We start from the raw sequence: 19,344 nt of genomic DNA on the forward strand, positions 1-19,344 counted from the left end.
GCTGTAGCATTTTAAAAAAGGTGCACAAAAAGTCGCAAACTGCTACTTTTTGTACAACTTTTTGTGAAGCTCCACTCCCCGGCCATCTGCCCGCATCTACCTCCCACTGGCTAGCTGGTAGAACTACAACGCCTAGCATGTCCTCACTGTAAGAGCATGCTGGGAGTTTAGTCTTCCAACAGCTAGCTGGCAGGTGGGAGATGCGGGCGGGGGGGGGGGGGGGTGGCTTTGTTTTACTACTTGAGGATTGGGGGGGGGCTGTCCTCAGTGTACAGAGCCCTGCTTGTCCTCAGTGTACAGGGCCCTGCTTGTCCTCAGTGTACAGAGCCCCGCTTGTCCTCCGTGTACAGAGCCCCGCTTTTCCTCAGTGTACAGAGCCCTGCTTGTCCTCAGTGTACAGAGCCCTGCTTGTCCTCAGTGTACAGAGCCTGCTTGTCCTCAGTGTACAGAGCCCCGCTTATCCTCAGTGTACAGAGCCACGCTTGTCCTCAGGTACACAGCCCTGCTTGTCCTCAGTGTACAGAGCACTGCTTGTCCTCAGTGACTGCACCTAATGTGGGGAACTATACTGCACCTAATATGGGGACTGTACTGAACCTAATGTGGGGGAACTATACTGCACCTAATGTGGGGAACTGTACTGCACCTAATGTGGGGAACTGTACTGCACCTAATGTGGGGGAACTGCACTGCACCTAATGTGGGGGGAACTGTACTGCTCCTAATGTGGGGGGAACTGAATTGCACCTAATGTTGGGGAATTATACTGCACCTAATGTGGGGAGCTATACTGCACCTAATGTGGGGGAACTATACTGCACCTAATGTGGAGGAGCTATACTGCACCTAATGTGGGGGGAACTATACTGCACCCAGGGCCGGATTAAGAGCATCATGGGCCTGGTGCTGAGAATTTTTCTGGGCCTTTTTATAAAAATATTTACATAATATATCAAATGAAAATGCAAAGCAATTTTATTACTCGGCCGCACAAAGATATCAGTGACTACAGCACTGATGGGACACAGGAGAATACACAGTGATTTAAGTGACTGACAGGCAGGGCTGGACTGGGACCAAAAATAGGCCCGGGCATTTTTAAATAAGATGCCCATTTTTATGGTGGGGGTCAGACTGCTGGGACCCCCACCAATCCCCTCGGTTCAAGTGGCTCTCCAGCTGTTGCTAAGCTGCTACTCCCATCATGTCTGAAGAGACTCAGGAATTAAGGAAGTTGCCGTTTTGAAACAGCTGCAGAGCCACAGAATGGGGTAAATTGTCACCCATCATCACTACGGAACTTACAAGTGACTCCAGAGCTGATGGGACAGTCAGGAGAACACACAATTATATCAGTGACCTGAGTGATGTCTTCTCTGTTGTCTTTCCTTTCCTTCTTTATCTGGTCCAGACGCCAGGACTTCTTCCAGCTCCATCTTCTCTGCAGAGTCTGATGCCCGGACATCATAGGCTCCTCACATTGTCAGCAGATCCTCATCCTCTATATAATTACAATATTCATAATAACACATTATAATTCTGCCAAATACTGTACCACCTGAATATAATACTGCCACGCACTGTACCCTCTAAATATATTATTGCAACACACTGTACCCCCTGAATATAATACTGCCTACCACTGTACCCTCTAAATATATTATTGCCACACACTGTACCCCCTGAATATAATACTGCCACGCACTGTACCCTCTAAATATATTATTGCCACATACTGTACCCCCTTAATATAATACTGCCATACACTGTACCTCCTGAATAGAATACTGCCATACACTGTACCCTCTAAATATATTAATGCCACACACTGTACCCCTGAATATAATACTGCCACACACTGTACCCTCTAAATATATTTTTGCACACACTGTACCCCCTTAATATAATACTGCCATACACTGTACCTCCTGAATAGAATATGACACACACTGTACCCCTGAATATAATACTGCCACACACTGTACGTCTGAACATAATACTGCCACACATTGTACCCTCTGAACATAATGCTGCCACACACTGTACCCCCTGCATATAATACTGCCACACACTGTACCCTCTGAATATAATACTGCCACACACTGTACCCTCTGAATAAAATACTGCCACACACTTTACCCCCCGAATATAATACTGCCATACACTGCATACCCTTCATCCCATCTTCTGTCTTATCAACACCCCCACCCCATGCTTGGTTAACTTATCACCCCAATGCCCCCTCCCCTCCGCCACATACTCGCTATTCTCATGACTCCATACACCCCACCCATCCTTGGCTCTTCACTCCCGCACTCCATATTATTCCCCCCCATCCTCAGTCTCATCATTGCAAACCCCACCCCCCCATCCTCAGTCTCATCATTGCAACCCACCCCCCGCACCTCATCCTCAGACTCCTCATCATCATAATTGAACCCCCCCATCCTCAGTCTCCTCATCATTCCACCCTCATCATCATCATCATCATTGCACCCCCCCCACACCCCATCCTCAGTCTCCTCATCATTCCACCCTCCTTCTCCTCATCATCATTGCACCCCCCCACACCCCATCCTCAGTCTCCTCATCATTCCACCCTCCTCGTCCTCCTCATTGCACCCCCCCCCACACACCCCATCCTCAGTCTTCTCATCATTGCACGCCCCCCAGCTTCCCCTCCTCCTCCTCATTATAATTCCATCCCCCCCCAACATTCCATCCTCAGTCTCCTCATCATTCCACCCTCCTCCTCATGATCATCATTGCACCCCCACCCACACACACACACCCCATCCTCAGTCTCCTCATCATTCCACCCTCCTCCTCATCATTGCACCCCACAGCATCCCCTCCTCCTCATCATCATCGCATTCCCCCCACCCCATCCTCAGTCTCCTCATCATTGCAAAACCCCCCCCCAGCCCCATCCTCAGTCTCCTCATCAGGGGCGTAGCTAAAGTCTTGTGGGCCCCGATGCAAGGTGTCAACCGCCCCCCCCCCCCCCCCATATCTTTTCCCACCACCAACCCACCAACAGCCGGCCAACTGTGGGATTCACCCCCAGTACAATAAAACCACAAACTCACCATAAACATACACAAAGAGGAAAAAATCTTTGTAACAATTATTTTTTAAAATATTTAATCAGTCCCCTACCCCCTTAATCAGTCCCATGTCCCCCTTCACCAGTCCCCTGTCCCCCTTAATCAGATGCAGTATAGCTCCCCACATTAGGTGCAGTATAGCTCTCCACATTAGGTGCAGTATAGCACTCCACATTAGGTGCAGTATAGCTCCCCACATTAGGTGCAGTACAGTTCGCCCACATTAGGTGCAGTACAGTTCGCCCACATTAGGTGCAGTACAGTTCGCCCACATTAGGTGCAGTACAGTTCGCCCACATTAGGTGCAGTACAGTTCCCCCACATTAGGTGCAGTACAGTTCCCCCACATTAGGTGCAGTACAGTTCCCCCACATTAGGTGCAGTACAGTTCCCCCACATTAGGTGCAGTATAGTTCCCCCACATTAGGTGCAGTATAGTTCCCCCACATTAGGTGCAGTATAGTTCCCCCACATTAGGTGCAGTATAGTTCCCCCACATTAGGTGCAGTATAGTTCCCCCACATTAGGTGCAGTATAGGTCCCCCACATTAGGTGCAGTATAGGTCCCCCACATTAGGTGCAGTATAGTTCCCCCACATTAGGTGCAGTATAGTTCCCCCACATTAGGTGCAGTATAGTTCCCCCACATTAGGTGCAGTATAGTTCCCCCACATTAGGTGCAGTATAGTTCCCCCACATTAGGTGCAGTATAGTTCCCCCACATTAGGTGCAGTATAGTTCCCCCACATTAGGTGCAGTATAGTTCCCCCACATAAGGTGCAGTATAGTTCCCCACACTAGGTGCAGTATAGTTCCCCCCACATTAGGTGCAGTATAGTTCCCCACATTAGATAGGCAGACAGCCATAGCCCCCCCACATTAGCACAGGCCCCCCCAACATTAGCATAGGTCCCCCCACACAGATTGACACACACACACACACACACAGACAGACGCACACATATACATACACATAGACCAGTGTTTCCCAACCAGGGTGCCTCCAGCAGTTGCAAAACTAAAACTCCCAGCATGCCCAGAGAGCCTTTGGCTGTCTGGGCATGCTGGGAGTTGTAGTTTTGCAACAGCTGGAGGCACCTGGGTTGGCAAACGCTGCCCTAGGGCCTAACCCAGTGTTTCCCAACCAGGGAGCCTCTAGCTGTTACAAAACTACAACTCCCAGCATGCCCAGACAGCCAAAGACTCTCCGGGCATGCTGGCAGTTGTAGTATTGCAACAGCTGGAGGCTCCCTGGTTGGGAAACACTGGGTTAGGCCCTAGGGCAGTGTTTGCCAACCCAGGTGCCTCCAGCTGTTGCAAAACTACAACTCCCAGAATGCCCAGACAGCTAAAGGCTCTCCGGGCATGCTGGCAGTTGTAGTATTGCAACAGCTGGAGACTCCCATACACCCCCCCCCCCATACACACACATACATACATATACACTTACCCTCCCGGCCCGTGCCTTGCTCCTTCTCCCTGGCGGCGGCTGTGAGTGACGTCACCATCGGCGTCCCGCGCGGGTCGCAGACGAAATGAAGATTTGCGACCGGGACCTTGCAGCAAAGGAACAAGGTAATGTCAGACAGCGGAGCGGGCATGACCGGGGAGGGTAGAGGGGGGGGGGGTTATTGTTATCAGCGGGGTTGACTCTCGCCGGGGGGAGTTGCTTTTGGCAACTTAGCTTACCTTACCATGCGCGCGCGTCCTCTTCCTCGCTGCTCCGCTCTTCTGTTGCTATGGGCGCACGCACGGGACGTCAGTGACGTCCCTGCGTGCCCTATCTCCCAGCGGCCCCTGCGTTTTTAAAGTTAATGCGGGGGGCCGCCGCAGAGAGGTAACGAAACATCTTTGTGTCCCGAAAAGATCTTTCGGGACACAGGGATGTCCAGAATGTGACGGCGGACCCTGCGGGCTGCTTAGTGGCGGCGGACCCGTGCACATTACTGATTAATTAACTTGATGGCGGTGCCGGCCATCATATGATTGTGGCAAGGGGGCCCGCGCCGTTTGCAGGTAATAGTGCTGGCAGCGGTGGGCCCGGGCCCCGCCCGAGGTCCCTGCCCAGTGTTGCTGCAGCATGTAGCGTAGTGTAGTGGCAGGGAGGGGGGCCGCTCCTCGGCGGCCTTTTTGGCGGCTGGCTGGGCCTATTTTACTGTAGGGGCCTGGAGCTGCAGCTCCATCAGCCCCTACGTTAATCCGGCCCTGACTGCACCTAATGTGGGGTGAACTATACTGCACCTAATGAGGGGGGAACTATACTGCACCTAATGTGGGGGAAATATACTGCACCTAATGTGGGGGAACTATACTGCACCTAATGTGGGGGGAACTATACAGCACCTAATGTGGGGGGAACCAGTGGCGTTGCTAGGGTTGGTGTCACCCGGTGCGGTAGAAAATGGTGTCACCCCATACCTTCCCTCTCCCCTCAGCACGTTTTTAGCCTGTTGTGACAGACACCACTGGTGTAGCACATTGTGAGAAATTCCAGTATAATAATCAGATATACCAGTTGCCACAGAATAGGAAAGTGTTAAAGTAGTTTTCACCATTTAAATACACAGCTCCCAGAATTACATAAAGGGGTACCCCACTGGAAAACATTTACTTTTACATCAACTGGTGCCAGAAAGTTAAACAGATTTTTAAATTACTTCTATTTAAAATCTTAATCCTTACAGTACTAATCAGCTGCTGTATGCTCCACAGGAAGTTGTGTAGTTCTTTCCAGTCTGACCACAGTGCTATTTGCTGACACCTCTGTCCATGTCAGGAACTGTCCAGAGCAGGATAGGTTTGCTATGGGGATTTGCTCCTACTATGGACAGTTCTTGACATGGACAGAGGTGTCAGCAGAGAGCACTGTGGTCAGACAGAAAATAAATTAAAAAAGAAAAGAACTTCCTGTGAATCACTTATACAGCAGCTAATAAGTACTGGAAGGATTAAGATTTTTAAATAGAAGTAATTTACAAATCTGTTTAACTTTGTAGCACCAATTGATAAAAAATATTTTTTCCAGAAGAGTACCCCTTTGAGCAGTGGTGAGGTTATGCTGGGAGTTGTAGTTTCACTCACCATAACTGTAGAACTGACAAGCGACTACAGCTCTGATAGGACATAGAGAGGAGAATGTACAATTTTATAACAAGACAAAACGCTCCTATTATGCTTTTCAAACCTCTTTTACTTACTCAGCAGCAAAAGAAAAATACATATACAAGATGATATGTATGAGAAAAAACTTTAAACATAAGGTATAGTGCATACAAACATGCTACCTTTCATATTAACCAATAGTAATGTAGGACACCTCATAAAGGTGACAGTTAGTATATCATCTTCCTCTTCTTTTGCTGCTCAGCAGAGATAATAGATGAGTGAATTTTGTTTCCTGATATTATTATATTAATATAGTATATTTATACGTAAATACCTATATTATTCCACTCCTTTATTGTATATTTCTTTACATTTATTATTCTTCTTATTTTTCCCTATTTTATTTCATATTTTATTTTCCAACTTTATTTTTCCTGATATTCCATTGATATGTATTTCCATAATTTTCCAGTTTTCCTATATCTCCATCATCCTTTATCCCGTTTTATTGTTTATTTCTTATTATTAGATATACATATGTTGCTTTCATATACACTATAGCGCTGTGTTGTTATACAGTTTCGGCCCATCCTCTGTTATATCCTTTATTTTATTGCTAAACTGAATTACCGCATGGTATATACTTACCTTCACCTCCGATCCTCTCCGTTACCTTGGTTCTCGGTGCGCTTCTACGGAACTCCGCTCCCGACATCTTCTCTCTTCTCCTTCTAACTGCGTCACCGCCGCCATCTTACTTCCTGGTTCTCGGCTCTCGCGTGACCTCGGCAGAGTGGTCATCACCTGCCGGGGGCGGGAATCTGTCAGTCGACGGTTCCTGTCAGCCTGTAAACATCCTCCTGTCACAGTCTCCTGTCACAGCCTCCCTTCACATCCCAGATTAGTCATTTAGTAACAAATTACCTAATTTGTTGTTTTTTAAGTCACTATATTTATTACCAATTCTTCTGCCTCCATCTGGTGGCCAGTTTTGGGTACTGTTAAGCCAAAAAAAATTCTCAGATACCCCATTCACTACTATTATATTCTTAAATATTATTACCAATTCTTTACTACTAATTTATTAATAAATATGGAATTATTAGACGAATCTAGGGCTCTCCCCAGAGATAATTGCCCTCAAGCTATTGATAATTCCAGTCATGACAATATCCAATCTTTAGTGGACAGTTCTGTAGCTCGCTCTGTTCACTCAGCTGTTCAATCTGCTGTCATTTTATTACAAGACAGTATTTCCAAGTCCATTTCTATGGCACTGTCACATCCTTCTACTTCCAATCCTAAGACCCCCTCAGATATTTATTGGTCTCCTGAGACTTCCGTCTCTAACATGGCTACTGGTTTTAATGTACATAAAAAAGCTAAAGCCAAGAGACATCACATTTGAGACGGCGACATTTCTTCTAAAAAAACATCATAAAAAAGTTCGCCGAGATACTATTATTATTGACAGACCTAGTTCGGGTCATACGACTTGTGTTCCTCAGACACAGAATATACCCTCTGCCCGTGAGGAAGATCAGATAATTAGGGCACAGAAATCGGGCAAACGACAAAAGCCGAATTCCTTTGTAGAACCAGATTCTACTGAATCTTCTGAATCTCATAATGATGCCTCTGATGATGAAATGGAACATCTCTCACAAGAAAGTGGAGATTTAATTGAGGACCCTGGTATACAGGAAGAACATCCCATATCGGAGCAAGACTCCGCATACTTTGACCCTTCACTGATCCGTCATCCTTGATCAAGTGAATGGCTTCCTAATTCCATTATAGCACAGTTTTTATCTATCAGGATCAATAAAGCCCTTGATAGATCTACCCGCAATAAAATGAGGGCGGAATGTCCATGCCCTACCCTTCCCCATTGCTCTGCCACAACTCCAGAACTGGATCCAGTTTTAAACAAATTCCTGATGAAAACGGGTAAAAACCCAAGAAAGGGTTTAGACAGAAGCCTTAAATCCTGCCAAGATAAATTACTAGATCTGCTAGGGCCTCTTTCAAAAATCCTGGATCTAGTTGAGGAATCAGCTTCCTCTTCAAAACCTATAAACACAGAAGTCCTTCGGGGCTGGGCACAACGGGCTGTTTGTTTTCTAGGTAACGCCAATGCAGCTATTACTACGGAACGCAAAAGAGCGATCCTCTTAAAAATTGACCCCCAATTAACTAATATGGCATCTAATGAACCCACTAATCCCACTGAGGGAAAATTATTTGGGGAGGATTTTATTCAACAAATGGGAAAATATGTAGGCATGTTTTCCTCCATAACAAAGGCACAATCTTCCCTTAAAAAAGTTTTTAACAACCGTGTTTTTACTAGGGCCGGAAAAGGCAGGAGCCGATTTTCCGGCCGATACATACCATCTAGACAACAGAGAGGCTCCTATCAACAACAACAACCCTCCCAACAGTCCTACCCAGTCCAACCTCCGAATCCCTCCCCGTTCTTCCCCTACAGAGCACGGTCCTGGCGCCCTAGAGGTCAACGTGGGATTCCTAGCAAAAAACTCTTTTTCAGGTAAGCCTCCCATTTTCTTTCCACAACATTCCATTGGGCGGAAGAATCATGTATTTTTTGAACAACTGGAGTATGATTACATCAGACCCCTGGATTCTGAATACCGTTTCAGGCTTCCAAATAGATTTTGTATCACCTCCCATACAATACAACCCTCCTCATCCAATCCAATTCTCAAAATCAGACCAAATGCTGATAGATACAGAGGTAAAAGACCTTATTACAAAGGCAGCTATTATACCCGTCCAAAATCCTCATTCAGGTTTTCTCAGCAACCTATTTTTAGTGAACAAAAAGGACGGAGGTCACAGACCTGTAATCAATTTACGACTACTCAACAACTTTGTTGTGTACAGACATTTCAAAATGGAAGGTATACACCTCCTAAGAAACCTATTACTAAAGGACGATTGGTTGATAAAAATCGATCTGAAGGATGCTTATCTAACTGTCCCAATTCATCCTTCATCCCAAAAATGTCTTCAATTCCCTTGGAACGATCAGATATGGCAATTCACTTGTCTTCCATTCGGCCTATCTTCGGCTCCCTGGTGCTTCACAAAACTTCTGAAGCCAGTTGTAGCACTATTAAGAAGTCGAGGAGTACGCCTCATCATTTACCTAGACAATATTCTTATCATGGCACAATCCCCTTCTCTCCTTCTCACACAAGGGGATTGGACATTATCTCTCCTATCGAACTTGGGCTTTCTGATAAATTTCAAAAAATCCATTTTAACTCCGTCTCAAGAGTTGGAGTTTCTAGGTTTCCTGATAAACACTCAGTCAACTACTCTGAGTTTACCACCCAAGAAATTGAAAACGATTCGGAAAGAGATTCGTCAAGTTCTTCAGACAGAACTTATCTCTCTGAGATCCATTGCTCGGATCGTGGGTCTTCTATCAGCTTCGATTCAAGCTATCTTTCCAGCCCCTCTTCACTATCGAGCTCTTCAGCGTTTGAAGATCCAACACCTGAGGGGAGGTCTGGGATATTCGGACGAGATCCGATTATCTCCAGACGCCAAAGAAGAACTTCTTTGGTGGCTCTCCCATATCCAAATTTGGAATGGAAAAACCATCTTCCATCCAAACCCGGATATCATAATAGAATCAGATGCAAGTCTTTCTGGTTGGGGAGAGCGCTGCGGCTCCCTCTCTACTTGAGGGAAATGGTCTCCTTCCGAATACCAATTACATATCAACTGCTTAGAGCTTTTAGCTGGGTCCTTCGCTCTATAGAGTTTTGTCAAGAATTCATCTCACTGCTGTGTATTACTTCGCATGGACAATATTTCCGCTGTCCAATATATCAATCATCTGGGCGGAACGAATTCCAAGTGCCTTGCCGATATTGCCAAAGATTTTTGGCATTTTTGTCTAGACAGACATATTATCTTGAAAGCGGAGTACCTTCCGGGAGTTTCCAACTCCATAGCGGATTGGAACTCCCGCTTCCTCACGGATTACAGCGACTGGAAACTTCATCTTTCCATATTCCGAACAATCAATCAATTATGGGGCCCCCTACAATTAGACATGTTCGCTTCTCGACTGAACCGTCAAATTCCTCAATTTTTCAGTTGGAGGCCAGATCCGGATGCCCTAGGTTCGGACGCATTCCTACAATTTTGGCCTCCAGAAATTCTCTATGCCTTTCCTCCGTTGAATCTAATGCCAAGACTTCTACTACAAGTCTCGATTCGGAAATCTACTATGGTCACGATTCTACCTTGGTGGCCAACACAATCTTGGTTCCCTCAACTTCTTCCACTATTAATAGATTACCCTCGAATTCTTCCATCATTTCCGGATCTCCTATTGGATCCTCTTGGCAACTCTCATCCTCTAATTCTCTCGGAACAACTAGTTCTTATTGCGTGTCTAATCTCAGGCATTCCAGACCGATCTCTCCACTTTCTCTCACAACTAGAGAACTCTTATCGGACGCCTGGGCTCCAGGCACCAGATCTGCTTACAGATCAGCCTGGAAAATTTGGATTCATTGGTGCTCTCAATGGGACTTGGATCCCTTACAAACATCTATTTCCAACATCTTAAATTTCCTTTCTGCTTCCTTTGACTCTGGTAAAGCCTACAGAACCATAAATGTGTATAGATCCGCCATTTCTGCTCGACATTCTCTCATTGACTCTATCCCAGTTGGTAAACACCCTATCGTTTGCAAACTTTTAAAAGGCATCCGTTTCCGTCGCCCACCCTTACCAAGATATAATTCTACTTGGGATGTTAATATTTTATTAAATCTCTTTACTTCTTGGGACAACAATGATCCCTTAAACTACTCTCCTTTAAACTTACAGTTCTTTTGTGTCTTATTTCTATTAAACGCATTTCCGATGTTAGAGCACTTGACGTCTCTAGAAGACAATATTTTCCAAGCGGAGTTATATTTACGGTTTATCGTCGTACCAAAACCAATTTACATTCAATATTTTATCCGTCTTTTCCTCATCATCCTAAACTCTGTGTAGTTGGTTGTTTACGTTCCTACGAATCTAAGACGGAATCTTTACGTTCGGTTTCTTCCTCGCAGTTATTGATATCTTACTGTAAACCTCACAAAGCTGTTTCTTTCACTACCCTAGCTCGTTGGGTTAAACATACCATGTCCATGGCAGGTATAGATACTTCCACGTTCACTGCCCATTCCACTAGAGGTGCAACATCCACAAAAATGTTTCAATCTGGTGCTTCCCTCTCAGATATAATCAAAGCCGCAAATTGGTCTTCAGATTCCACATTTAAAACATTCTATTTTAAGCCTGATTCTCATGTTTCTATGGTTTTATTATAATTTTATACTTGTTTACCTTAAATGTATATTTATTCATCTAGCTTTAAACTAGCATAATAGGAGCATTTTGTCTTGTTATAAAATTGGAGATTTTCCTATCCTTGGTGAAGGAAAATATAGATTTTATTAAAGACAAAACGCGAGTATTATCCCTCCCTTATTTCTCATCCCTATAATGTTTCTATTTATCTTACAGATGTTTAGAATGAAATTCTACAAACACCACTTCTCACATCTGATGAAGTTTCTTCGTTGTTAAAGAATTCCTTCTGCAAGGTCCACCTTCAAGAAATGATTCTACATGGTCTACTGTTCGAGTCTGACAAGCCTCCCTTTGTTAAGAATGTTCTTCCCACAGACTCCGGTTATCTTATTGAACTATTTTCTCTGTTATAATTATACTGCCTTCACAGAAAAGAAGAGGAAGATGATATACTAACTGTCACCTTTATGAGGTGTCCTACATTACTATAGGTTAATATGAAAGGTAGCATGTTTGTATGCACTATACCTTATGTTTAAAGTTTTTTCTCATACATATCATCTTGTATATGTATTTTTCTTTTGCTGCTGAGTAAGTAAAAGAGGTTTGAAAAGCATAATACTCGCGTTTTGTCTTTAATAAAATCTATATTTTCCTTCACCAAGGATAGGAAAATCTCCAATTATATCAGTGACTACAGGTCATGTCTTCTCTATAGTCTTCCCTTATCTAATTCAGATGGTACATACCGCCTGGTCCAGCTAAAACTTCTGTCTGTAGAATGTGATGCCCAGATAACTCCTCACTATGTCAGCGCATTCTCATCCTCTATATGAAAACAAGTATTATTATAAACCTGCCAGACACTGTATACTCTAAATATAATACTACTATACACTATACTCTTTGATTATAAACTGTTACGCCGAGCGCTCCGGGTCCCCGCTCCTCCCCGGAGCGCTCACAGAGTTCTCCTGTTCGCAGCGCCCCGGTCAGACCCGCTGACCGGGTGCGCTGCGATAATGTTCCCAGCCGGGATGCGATTCGCGGTGCGGGACGCGCCCGCTCGCGGTGCGCATCCCAACCCACTTACCATACTCGCTCCCCGTCTGTGCTGCCCCGGCGTGCGCGGCCCCGCTCCCTAGGGCGCGCGTGCGCCGGGTCTTTGCGATTTAAAGGGCCGGTGGCGCATGGGTTTTAATTAGTGTCTTCACCTGTGCACTTCCCTATATTACCTCACTTCCCCTGCACTTCCTTGCCGGATCTTGTTGCCATTGTGCCAGTGAAAGCGTTCCTTGTGTGTTCCTAGCCTGTGTTCCAGACCTCCTTGCCGTTTGCCCTGACTACGATCCTTGCTGCCTGCCCTGAACTTCTGCTACGTCCGATCCTGCTCTTGTCTAATCCCTTGTACCGCGCATATCTCAGCAGTCAGAGAGGTTTAGCCGTTGCCGGTGGATACGACCTGGTTGCTACCGCCGCTGCAAGTCCATCCCGCTTTGCGGTGGGCTCTGGTGAAAAACAGTAGCAACTTAGAACCGGTCCACCAACACGGTCCACGCCAATCCCTCTCTGACACAGAGGATCCACCTCCAGCCTGCCGAATCCTGAGAGTAGAACCGGCCATGGATCCCGCTGAGGTCCCGCTGCCAGTTGTCGCTGACCTTACCACGGTGGTCGCCCAGCAGTCGCAACAAGGCCACCAGCTGTCTCAACTAACTGTGATGCTACAACAGCTTCTACCACAGCTTCAGCAATCATCTCCTCCGCCAGCTCCTGCACCTCCTCCGCAGCGAGTGGCCGCATCCAGCCTCCGTTTATCATTGCCGGACAAGTTTGATGGGGACTCTAAACTTTGCCATGGTTTTCTCTCGCAATGTTCCCTGCATTTGGAGATGATGTTGGACCAATTTCCAACTGAAAGGTCAAAGGTGGCTTTCGTGGTCAGCCTTCTGTCTGGGAAAGCCCTGTCATGGGCCACACCGCTCTGGGACCGCAATGATCCTGTCACTGCCTCTGTACACTCTTTCTTCACGGAGATTCGAAGTGTCTTCAAGGAACCAGCCCGAGCCTCTTCTGCCGAGACTGCCCTGCTGAACCTGGTCCAGGATAATTCTTCTGTTGGAGAGTACGCCATCCAATTCCGTACTCTCGCCTCCGAATTGTCCTGGAATAACGAGGCCCTCTGCGCGACCTTCAAAAAAGGCCTATCCAGTAGTGTTGAGCGGCATAGGCCATATTCGAATTCGCGAATATTCGCGAATATATGGACGAATATTCATCATATTCGCGAATATTCGCATATTCGTAATATTCTTGTTTTATTTTCGCATATGCGAATATTCGCGCGTGCGAAAATTAACATATGCAAAAATTTGCATATACAAAAATTAGCATACGCGAAAATTTGCATATGCTAATTTTCGCATATGCGAAAATTCACACACCAGTCTCACTGTGATGTGTACTGTGAGAAAAAAAACGAATATTCGTAACTACGAATATATAGCGCTATATTCGCGAATTCGCGAATATGCGATATTCGCAAATAAAATTCGAATTGCGAATATTCGCGAGCAACACTACTATCCAGTAACATCAAAGATGTGCTGGTCGCACGAGAAATCCCTGCTAACCTGCAAGAACTTATTCATCTGGCCACCCACATTGACATGCGTTTTTCCGAAAGGCGTCAGGAGCTCCGCCAGGATATGGACTTTGTTCGCACGAGGCGGTTTCTCTCCCCGGCTCCTCTCTTCTCTGGTCCGCTGCAATCTGTTCCTGTGCCTTCCGCCGTGGAGGCTATGCAAGTAGACCGGTCTCGCCTGACACCTCAAGAGAGGACACGCCGCCGCATTGAGAACCCATGCCTGTACTGTGCCAGTACCGAACACTTCTTGAAGGATTGTCCTATCCGACCTCCACGTCAGGAAAGACGCACTCCGATTCCGCACAAAGGTGAGACAGCTCTAGGTGTGAACTCTGCTTCTCCACGTCTTACTGTGCCTGTGCGGATTTCTTCTTCTACCTTCTCCTTCTCAGCTGTGGCCTTCATGGATTCCGGATCTGCAGGAAATTTTATTTTGGCCTCTTTCGTTAACAGGTTCAAAATCCCAGTGACCAGTCTCGCCAGACCCCTCAACATCGCCTCTGTTAATGGTGAAAGATTGGACTGTACTGTGCGTTACCGCACGGAACCCCTCTTAATGTGCATTGGACCACATCATGAAAAGATTGAATTTCTGGTCCTCTCTAACTGCACTTCTGAAATTCTTCTTGGACTACCTTGGCTTCAACGCCATTCCCCTACCCTCGATTGGACCACCGGGGAGGTCAAGAACTGGGGTACCACTTGCCACAAAAAGTGTCTTATGTCTGCTCCCAGTCCCTATGGCTGTCCCTATATCAAAACCCTATGGCTCCTCCGATACCAGGTCTCCCCAAGGCCTATCTGGACTATGCTGATGTTTTTTGCAAAAAACAAGCAGAGACTTTGCCTCCTCACAGGCCTTATGACTGTCCTATTGACCTCCTCCCTGGTGCTACTCCACCCCGGGGCAGAATCTATCCTCTGTCTGCTCCGGAAACACAAGCCATGACGGAGTACATCCAAGAAAATTTAAAAAGGGGATTTATCCGCAAGTCTTCCTCCCCTGCCGGCGCTGGATTCTTCTTCGTCTCCAAAAAAGACGACTCCTTACGACCTTGCATTGATTACCGCGGTCTTAATAAAATCACTATAAAAAAACGCTATCCCCTACCTCTTATCTCGGAACTCTTTGACCGCCTACGTGGTGCCAACATCTTTACCAAATTGGATTTAAGAGGTGCATATAATCTCATCCGCATCAGGGAAGGGGACGAGTGGAAGACCGCGTTTAACACCAGAGATGGACACTTTGAATATCTGGTTATGCCTTTTGGGCTTTGCAACGCCCCTGTCGTCTTCTAGGACTTTGTAAATGAAATTTTTTGTGATCTATTATATACCTGTGTTGTGGTCTACCTGGACGATATTTAGATTTTTTCTTCTAACCTAGAAGAACACCGCCGGCATGTCCGCATGGTTCTTCAGAGACTTCGGGACAATCAGTTATATGCCAAAATGGAAAAATGTCTCTTTGAATGTCAATCTCTTCCATTCCTAGGATATTTAGTCTCTGGCCAGGGACTCCAAATGGACCCGGACAAACTATTAGCCGTATTGGATTGGCCACGCCCCTCCGGAATCCGAGCTATCCAACATTTCTTGGGGTTTGCCAATTACTACAGACAATTTATTCCACATTTTTCCACTATTGTGGCCCCAATTGTGGCCCTAACCAAGAAAAACACCAACCCTAAGTCCTGGCCTCCTCAAGCGGAAGAGGCGTTCAACCATCTCAAAACTGCCTTTTCTTCTGCTCCCGTACACTCCAGACCTGATCCATCTAAACCCTTCTCACTGGAGGTAGACGCCTCCTCGGTGGGAGCTGGAGCTGTACTCCTACAGAAAAATTTTTCCGGACATGCTGTTACCTGTGGTTTCTTTTCTAGGACCTTCTCTCCGGGGGAGAAAAACTGCTCCATTGGTGATCGAGAACTACTGGCCATAAAACTGGCTCTCGAGGAATGGAGGCACCTGCTGGAGGGATCCAAATACCCAGTTATTATATACACCGATCACAAGAATCTCTCTTATCTTCAGTCTGCCCAACAGCTGAACCCTTGCCAGGCTAGGTGGTCGTTGTTCTTTGCCCGTTGTAACTTTGAGATTCATTTTCGCCCCGCTGACAAGAACATTAGGGCTGACGCTCTCTCTCGTTCCTTGGATGCCTCTGAAATGGAAGCTTCCCCGCAACACATTATTCCTCCTGACTGTCTGATCTCCGCTTCTCCAGCTTCCATCAGACAAACTCCTCCAGGAAAGACCTTCGTCCCTCCTCGCCAGCACCTCAGGATTCTCAGGTGGGGACACTCCTCACACCTCGCCGGCCATGCTGGCATCAAAAAATCCGTCCAGCTCATCTCTCGTTTTTATTGGTGGCCTACCCTGGAAGCTGATGTTGCTGATTTTGTTCAGGCTTGTACAGTCTGTGCCCGGGACAAGACCCCTCGCCAGAAGCCTGCCGGTCTCCTCCATCCTCTGCCTGTTCCTGAGCGACCATGGTCTCAGATTGCTATGGACTTTATTACAGACTTACCTTTATCCCATGGCAGCACAGTTATTTGGGTGGTCGTTGATCGTTTCTCCAAGATTGCACATTTTATCCCTCTTCCAGGTCTTCCTTCTGCGCCTCAGTTGGCGAAACAATTTTTTGTGCACATTTTTCGCCTTCACGGGCTTCCTACGCATATCGTCTCGGACAGAGGCGTTCAATTTGTGTCGAAATTCTGGAGGGCCCTCTGTAATCAGCTTAAAATCAAATTAAACTTCTCGTCTTCTTATCATTCCCAATCCAATGGGCAAGTGGAAAGAGTTAATCAGGTTCTTGGTGACTATTTGCGACATTTTGTTTCCTCCCGCCAGGATGACTGGGCCGATCTCCTACCATTGGCCGAATTCTCGTACAATTTCAAAGTCTCTGAGTCTTCCGCTAAATCCCCATTCTTTGTGGTGTACGGCCGTCACCCGCTGTTGATGAGGTGACTCGGGACTTCTCCACCATCTGGAAAGAGACTCAAAAATCTCTCCTACAGGCCTCATCCCGGATGAAGAAACATGCCGACAAAAAAAGAAGAACTCCTCCTGTCTTTTCTCCTGGAGACAAAGTGTGGCTCTCCGCCAAGTATGTCCGCTTTCGTGTCCCCAGTTATAAACTGGGACCACGTTATCTTGGTCCTTTTAAAATCAAATGCCAAATCAACCCTGTCTCCTACAAACTCCTTCCTCCTTCTCTCCGTATTCCTAATGCTTTTCATGTCTCTCTCCTTAAACCACTCATCCTTAACAGCTTCTCTCCTAAGGTTGTTGCTCCTACTCCTGTTTCCGGGTCCTCTGACATCTTCTCGGTTAAAGAAATTCTGGCATCCAAGACGGTCAGAGGTAAAAAAAAAAATTCTTGTAGATTGGGAGAATTGAGGCCCGGAGGAGAGGTCATGGGAACCCGAGGACAACATCCTTGACAAGGACCTTATCCACAAATTCTCAGGTTCTAAAAAGAGGCGGAGACCCAAGGGGGGGGGTACTGTTACGCCGAGTGCTCCGGGTCCCCGCTCCTCCCCGGAGCGCTCACAGCGTTCTCCTGTTCGCAGCGCCCCGGTCAGACCCGCTGACCGGGTGCGCTGCGATAATGTTCCCAGCCAGGATGCGATTCGCGATGCGGGACGCGCCCGCTCGCGGTGCGCATCCAGACCCGCTTACCAGACTCGATCCCCGTCTGTGCTGCCCCGGCGTGCGCGGCCCCGCTCCCTAGGGCACGCGCGTGCTGGGTCTTTGCGATTTAAAGGGCCGGTGCGCCACTGATTGGTGCATGGGTTTTAATTAGTGTCTTCACCTGTGCACTTCCCTATATTACCTCACTTCCCCTGCACTTCCTTGCCGAATCTTGTTGCCATTGTGCCAGTGAAAGCGTTCCTTGTGTGTTCCTAGCCTGTGTTCCAGACCTCCTTGCCGTTGCCCCTGACTACGATCCTTGCTGCCTGCCCTGAACTTCTGCTACGTCCGATCCTGCTCTTGTCTAATCCCTTGTACCGCGCATATCTCAGCAGTCAGAGAGGTTGAGCCGTTGCCGGTGGATACGACCTGGTTGCTATCACCGCTGCAAGTCCATCCTGCTTTGTGGCGGGCTCTGGTGAAAAACAGTAGCAACTTAGAACCGGTCCACCGACACGGTCCACGCCAATCCCTCTCTGACTCAGAGGATTCACCTCCAGCCTGCCGAATCCTGACATAAACCTTCCATACACCATACCCACTGAATATAATACTACCACACACTGTACATTCTGAATATACCAACACATACTGTACACTCTGAATATAAATCTGCCACATACTGTACCCCTGAATATAATACCGCCACACACTGTACCCTCTGAATATACTACCACAAACTGCGCCCCCTGAATATAATACTACCACCCACTGCGCCCTGTGAATATAATACTACCACAAACTGCGCCCTCTGAATTTAACGTTGTCATACAGTGCACCCTCTGAATATAATACCACAACCGCAGTAACACCCCTCAACATCCGTTAGCTGATGCTATTACCACGGGAGGGGTTTTTTGGTGGTGTTGCTAGTGGATGATGGGGGTGCTACTACTGGGGGGGTGTTGCTGGAGGATGATGAGGGTGCAACTTGCCATCCCCCCTGGCAGTATCACCCCCATCATCCATCCGCAGGATCATCCTCCTGGCAGGAGCACTGCCATCATCCACCATCAGGATCTGCTGATGGAGGTGCTACTGCTGGGGGGGGGGTTGCTGGTGGATGATGAGGGTGCTACTGCCAGGGGGAGCATTAGGTAGGCAGCAGTTCCCCCACTTTAGGTAGGCAGCAGTTCCCCCACATTAGGTAGCATATTTTCCCCACATTAGGCAGCATAGATTCCCCACATTTGGTACGTGTTCCCCCACATTAGGTAGCAATTTCCCCACATTAGGTAGCACAGATTCCCCACATTAGGTAGCAATTTCCCCACATTAGGTAGCACAGATTCCCCACATTAGGTAGCAGTTTCCCCACATTAGGTAGCATAGATTCCCCACATTCGGTAGGACAGATTCCCCACATTAGGTAGCAGTTTCCCCACATTAGGTAGCAGTTTGCCGATACTAGGTAGCAGTTTGCCCACA

The 19,344-nt window shown here is 47.0% G+C and overlaps 1 long non-coding RNA gene across 1 annotated transcript; it reads right to left on the reverse strand.

Annotated features, from left to right (window-relative positions):
* Positions 1-1,047: 1,047 nt before the first annotated feature.
* Positions 1,048-4,816, reverse strand: LOC130282602 (uncharacterized). Its single transcript, XR_008846468.1, has 3 exons — positions 4,797-4,816; positions 4,558-4,663; positions 1,048-1,501 (listed from the first exon to the last, which is right to left on the reverse strand). It is a non-coding gene; the product is annotated as an uncharacterized LOC130282602 (long non-coding RNA).
* Between the last annotated feature and the right edge of the window lie 14,528 nt (positions 4,817-19,344).

The sequence above is a fragment of the Hyla sarda genome, chromosome 7, assembly GCF_029499605.1.
Source record: "Hyla sarda isolate aHylSar1 chromosome 7, aHylSar1.hap1, whole genome shotgun sequence".
Classification (NCBI taxonomy): Eukaryota; Metazoa; Chordata; class Amphibia; order Anura; family Hylidae; genus Hyla; species Hyla sarda.